At 39.3% G+C, this 6,768-nt stretch overlaps 1 pseudogene; it reads right to left on the reverse strand.

The window, feature by feature from the left end:
• Positions 1 to 305: 305 nt before the first annotated feature.
• LOC103672805 lies at positions 306 to 5,571 on the reverse strand (annotated as a pseudogene).
• Positions 5,572 to 6,768: the final 1,197 nt, after the last annotated feature.

A 6,768-nucleotide genomic window follows, 5' to 3' on the forward strand; every position in this document is an offset into this window, starting at 1 on the left:
AATTCTTTGTCAACATCTCTTTGAATATTGCTTCTACATTTTCTCTATTATTTCTTTCTTGTACTCTGATTTGATATAAGTTAGATATCTTAATTATAGGCTTCTTTCTCAAATATACATGTTCACTGATATTTTTTTCTTTAAGGTTTAATAGCTTAAAACTTACAGATCTCTGGTAGTTTTATAACTAAGTATATTCAAAATATTTTGGTTAAGAGCATTTTTTTATTTTAATGTTTTTTTATTATATTATGTTAGTCACCATACAGTACATCCCTGGTTTCTGATGTAAAGTTCGATGCATTTTAATCACAAAACCAGCATATGTTACTGCAAATCCAGTCTTGCTCAGTGAAACCAATGGCAGCATAGCTGGGCCCTTATCTTAAATATATTCAGTGCACGCTTCTTGAACTGTCTCAGCATCCGCAGTGTTGAGTCCAGATTTTCTACTTTTGCTTTACCTAGCATAACATTTACCTACCAATATCATTACAGTTTGGACTCAAACCATAGGGTTGCAACAACATATTTGTTTTTAGAAGAATTGGCTTGTGAACTTTATTTTCAGTGATATGTATCCACAGTCACATCTATTCTTTTCAAACAATATGTAACATGTCTGCAACAATGGCTGATTCATAACTCATACAGATTCCCCACAAGCCTGTATCTGTATAGGAAATATGGAAAGACTGGTAGCTATGACAGAGGTTGCCATGACAAATGAGCTTGGCTGGCTTGCTAGATAAATTTATTCCTCCTCTGAAATGGCATTCCTAGTTGTCAATCAGTGTGTTTATAACCATGAAAGAGATTGTATATGGATACGCCTAGCCAACAGTTTCAACAGCTCTTGCAAGGCGTGCCAAAGCCACCTTGTCATTCTTCATTCAGTTCTTACTTCCAGTGAATTTGCAAGGAGGCAGGGTTGGTATTTCTCCTTTGTGTGTAGACAAAAAGTCACAAAAATGAAACCTTGCTAACTCAAGCTATTCATCATAGGAAACTCCTCCAGTCACAGTAGGGACACTTCTTGGCCCTTTGTAATATGTGGTGACATAGTTCACTAAGTCCTTATGATTTTTAGGTTTGATATTTTCCATTGGTCCCCCAACTGTCCATCCAAGTGCATTATTTTGATAAGTTGTGGCATGTAGATAATAAAAACCAACTTCTTGGCTTTGACTCTGTTTCTCCCAATGCACTGTTTTTTATTATATCAACAAGGATTTCTAAAGCTGTTGGCAAATCTTTAAAGAGTTCTTTGGCAAATATATGGTCTACTTTCTGGAGGTATAAGCATTGAAATGAGCACCTATGCTTTCATTTTTAAGTTCCAGATCTAATTTGGTTCTCTTCTTGGTGCCCTTGAAATCCATATGTTCCAGAGAATAAAATGTTCCATTATTCTTCTTATTTTCACTTAAGCTTCCAAGATCAGTCAATCAAAGCCCAACTGTGTAATCTGAGAATCCAGAGTCTTCAGAGGCCACTACATCCATTTTCAAACATGTTATTCATCCCTCGGGATCATCCAGAACAACCTGTGTAGTGCCTTATATATTTCATTGGCACCTCTGATCAGGAGCCTCTCAGAGAAACCCTAGAGCATGGACAACAGCATGACTCAAATGTCTACTGCTGCCATCTCCTCCCCATGTCTTAACTTCCATTTAATTTTTTTTCAATTTCTTTTTCCCTCTTCTGCACATTGATTAACTCTTCAGTTCTTTCGTCCAGTTCATTCTCTCTTTCATTGTATCTAATGTTACATACATCTACTGAGTTTTTAATTTCATTTATTATGTGGGTTTTTTTTCACCTGGAAGTTCTAGTTGGTTCTTTTTTTCAAATCTACCTGATCATATTTCGTAGTTCTTATACCTTGTTACACCTCAATTATTCTTTTTGTAAAAATAAGTATATCAAACCTATTTTATATTTCTTAATTGATAATTCCAATATCAGCTATTTTTGTAACTATAATCCTGTTGTTTGTTATTTCTACTTATTCTCATTCAAATGACTTGTTTCCTCTTGTGTTTTGTGTTTTTATATTTCAGTGAGTCTAGAATTACCTGAGGAAATATTTGAGGCCTTGGTTTCAGGTATGCATATTTACCTAGGAAAGCATTAGTAATCTTTTTTTTTTTTTAAGATTTTATTTATTTATTTGACAGAGATAGAGACAGCCAGCGAGAGAGGGAACACAAGCAGGATGAGTGGGAGAGGAAGAAGCAGGCTCACAGCGGAGGAGCCCGATGTGGGGCTCGATCCCATAACGCTGGGATCACGCCCTGAGCCGAAGGCAGACGCTTAACCACTGTGCCACCCAGGCGCCCCAAAGCATTAGTAATCTTGAGTCACTTTAAATTAAATTCTAAGGTTAGGTTCTTGGGGATCACATATGTAGTGTGAATTCTAGATTCTGGCTCTAAACCCTCATGAGAACCACTTGTGAATAGGAATTTTAGATTCAGAGTCAAGATTGAGATTAGAAAGTTTCTTTACTATTTTCTTTTGTGGGCTAGATTTTCTTCTTTTGGTTTACCCTCACATTAAAGATGTCAACTTCTGGGTCCTAGCCTATTTAGGGATTTTTTTTTCTGTGTTCACCCTGTTCAGGTCCTAAGCATTGCATTTTATCCCTTGTTGATTTCCATTAAAATGAAGACTCTAGGCCACCAGGAATAAGTAAATGTCTTCAGGGTGCCATTGCTTCAGGGGGTTACCTCTGAAATTTTGTGTTTTCTTATATTTTTAGACTCTGATGATTTCCATTATTTTCCTGACAGTTCATTTAAGCATTTTAACGTCTTTTATCCAGTGTTTTAAGGCGTCATAAGCCAGGAAGATTCTTCATAATATTTATTCTTTAATTTGTGGGAAGTGGAAGTTTTGGCACTATTCTTAAAGACTGTAATTTACAAGGTTTCTATTGTAAAGTAAGCTGAATTGAGGCATTGATATGGTTTTCCGCCTACCCCGATAAAGAAAATCCTCCGAGCACTCAAACTCCTGATCTTTTAGAGCCACATTATCATTTTATCTCACTATAGCATGGCTGCTACAGTACTAGTGCAATGATGGACAACTTCTGCCAGTAGAAGACAGACAAAATATAGAGAGAATGATGAGGAACAGTGTCTGGTGCATGGATTAGCACCCAGCATGAGTTACTTTGAGCTTCACAACAACCATTTCATTAAAATGGGTAACATTGTTTTCATTTTATAAATAAGAAATCTAAGCCTCAATGATGGTAAGTAACTCATCAGAAGGACACAGAAGGAGCTGGAATGTTCTGAAAGATCATCTTGGCATGTCTTCCTAGAGCAAGCCTTCAGAGGATCCTGTAGGTCAATCATTTACTCATTTAACTCATTTACTCATCCACCCATTCATCCATCCATTTGTGAATTCATTCAATAAACCTTTCTTGAGAACTTGCCATGCGTGTGACACTGTGCTAGATACTGACAAAATGGGTAAGACAAAGAGCTTACATTCTCATATGGGAAGATATAGAAACAATTTTAATATATTGTGGTGAGTTAAATGATAGGGGTTATAAGAACATTGGGAATGACATCACCACTGAGACCAGCTCATGTATAGCTTTGGGGTGGGAAAAGGGAAGGTGGTTGCTGACTGAAATGGGTGGTGAGATAGAGGATAGAGGTAAAGATGGAGCATTCTTGTAGGAGCTGGCTCCTCCTTTTTCTCTAAAAGAAGGGGAAATAATAAGAGCTTAAAACTATTGCCTTTAAAAAGGATTTATTCCTTATAGTTATCAGCACAAAAGCTTTTCAGGTTCAACCACTTGCTCGATGGAGCAGATCAGTGTTGGTTTGGTCTGGCCTGTGATCTTTTCTGGAATTGAAACATCACACAGAGGAATGACTTGTCTGGTACAACTGTTTTCAACTGCATTTTCCTCTTGATTGTTCAAGCCCTTATATCAGAAGCTCTAATCCAATTTTCTCATACCTCATCTCCCTACTGGCCAACAAAGGTTTCATGCTGGGTCTTGCAAAATTAAGCTATAAGCTTTTCTTCCACCAAAGGTTCAAATCTGAGCACAGATGTCAGAGTTAATCCAGTTACCCCGGTACTTTTAAACCCCTAGAAGAGTAGATTTGTCTTGATGCCTTTTTAATGGTATGGAATTTTCCTCCACTCAGCAATTTTCTTCACTTTCTTGGTTATACCTAATTGGGTTTATCTTTGTCTGAACCAACATGATGGACAGACGTTTTGGCAAGTGGACTGTGTTTATTTCTAGGGCTTAAAATGTGGGTCATAGACACTGCTAGAGACTAAATATCCACTGGGAATCCCTATTCCCACTCTAGCTGTTTGTTCTGAAAACAAAACTGTCATCAATGACCCTGGAAAAGAGAACCTGGAGCTTTAAGGATGTTGTAGAAGTTACATGATATTATAGCTAAACTGAGTATGCCCAGTGGTGTTAATTGGGGTCAACTTCCAACATGCTTTTAAGTTCTGTGATTGCTACCACTACAGCCCAAGTCTCTTAAAGACTGCATATTTATCAGTAGTCTAACCCAAACCCTGGTCTTTTAGATAAGTCATTTACCATTATAGCTGAACATAGAATTTGAGATTGGGGTCTTTCCCAACTCAACTTCTGCTGAATGATCTCAACTCAGTCCCTTATATCTATAATTCTTGGCAGTACAGTTTGGACAGGACCAAAAGACTTGTATCAAATTCTGACTATAACATTTTTTAAATGTATGACCTTGGGCAAATGACTCTTCATTAGCTTCTTCATGTGTAGAATTGTACAATCATGTTCATCTCAAAGGTTTCTTGGAGGACTAAGTGAAATGTGTGTAAAGCACCTAGCATAGGGCAAGAGTGAGTGCTCAATAAATAAAGTAAGTAGTGTCATTCTGATTTCCTTACTAATAAGAGCGTCATGTCTTCAATTTTACCAAGAATGGGTTGCTGACTGATTGCCAGGAAAAGAGAGACTACAGATTTAGGTTTAAGATTGTATGGAGAGCAGTAATGGGAAGTCAAATTGGGGACTGGTAGACTGATTTCCTACACTCACCTCTGCCTAGTCTTTGGCAAATACTTTAATGGGAGGACATGCAGAAGGTGAGAGAGTTTGAACTTATGCCATTGTTTTGCAGTCCTGATCCTGTCTGTTGCCACAGCTTGAGTCCATCATCCCCATTGGGTACAGGTCTCTGTTGCCTGCAGTGCTTCTTTGCTTCTCACTCCAGGATCCTTGAGATCACTTTGTCTTGTGTGCCAGAAGTTGGGTCTTAAACTAAAAGAGCCCTGTTGAGTGTGTTGATGAAGGAGGCATGCTGAAAAGTGACTGTAAGAAAAGCCCAGCCACATTTGTGTGATGGGTACTGTGCTAGGAATGTAGGAACAATGGCCATGAGACAGCATCTCTGTCCTCAAATTGCTCACCACAGTTCAGTGCATGAGACTGACCAGCACACAGGCAATGCCGTTGCAGAGCAGTGAGTGCCACACAGGTTTCAACAGAGGGTTCTGGGAGTCACAGCCCAGATATAGGGACATCAGTGCTCAAAGGTAAATGTGTAAATAAGGAGTCAGCCAACAGAGCTGACATGTGTGCACATGCATGTACGCGCCCCTGTGTGTTTAGTGGAGTGTGAGGAAGAGACAGAGATGAGGCATTTGGAAAATGCGTCTGGTGTGAACGTACACCTTTTGGGGTGCTTGGAGGTGAGAGGTGCAAGGGATATTTGAGGAACTGTTTGCCCAACTGCTACTGATGCTCCACCTTGCTTGTCTGGTGTCTGGTGAGTGGGCTCTTTTGCCTATGGAAGATTCCCTGGTGACCTGCCCAGCAGCAGGCTGGAGGATTCCTCTGCTCTGAAGATCCACGGTGAGAGCCAAGTCCTTCTCTCACTTCATCTCTTTGGTATTCTTCTTTTCTCTCTTCCTCTTCCTTTATTTCCCTAAAGGTTTCTACTGCAACCCTGTGCTATGTTGGAGGAGTTGTGCTGCAATGTAGGACTCTCGGGGAACAAACCCACAGGGGCAGGATCCGGGGTGCAGTCCATGACCTTCCTCTCTAGGCACACCTTGTTCATCAGGCGTGGACAACGCAATCTGAGCTTCCCGCTGTGTTGAGCCCCACGTTGGCCCTGGCCCCTAATCCCCAGGGCCTCCTTGCCAGCTTTTCTCTAAAAGAGGGCTTTTCTTTCAGCTCCTGTGTTCAGAAAAGAAACCACAGTGTTTCTTCCTGCATCCCAGTTCTGTCTCTCAACTCCTAACTGAAAGTGTTTTATGGTCATCAGTATCCTGACTAGAAAAATCATCCATAATCCACCATTCACTGAAGTATCTCTGCAACAATCTCAATCTCCCTCCTTCTTCCTCTCTCTCTGTCTCTTTTTCTCCCCAACCACTCTCCCTTCTGTCTCCTCTCTCACTCTCCATCTCTCTCCCCTTCTCTTTTCCCTCCTACCACGTGCAAGAATCTCTTAGCTGTCTCTTCAACTTTCAAAAGCTTCTACAATGATCATTCCCCAATTTCCCAGTCTCTCAGCCTTTTCCGCGCAATCCCAAATTTATGTCTTTCTAAAAGCATAACTAATATTTATTGAGATTCTAATATATGCTGTGTGCTTTATATATATATATACACACATATATACATATATACACACATACACACAAACACATACACACACACACATATATATATGTATATATATATATATATATATATATATATATATATATATA

The sequence above is a fragment of the Ursus maritimus genome, unplaced genomic scaffold (genome assembly GCF_017311325.1).
Source record: "Ursus maritimus isolate PB19 unplaced genomic scaffold, ASM1731132v1 scaffold_8, whole genome shotgun sequence".
NCBI lineage: Eukaryota > Metazoa > Chordata > Mammalia > Carnivora > Ursidae > Ursus > Ursus maritimus.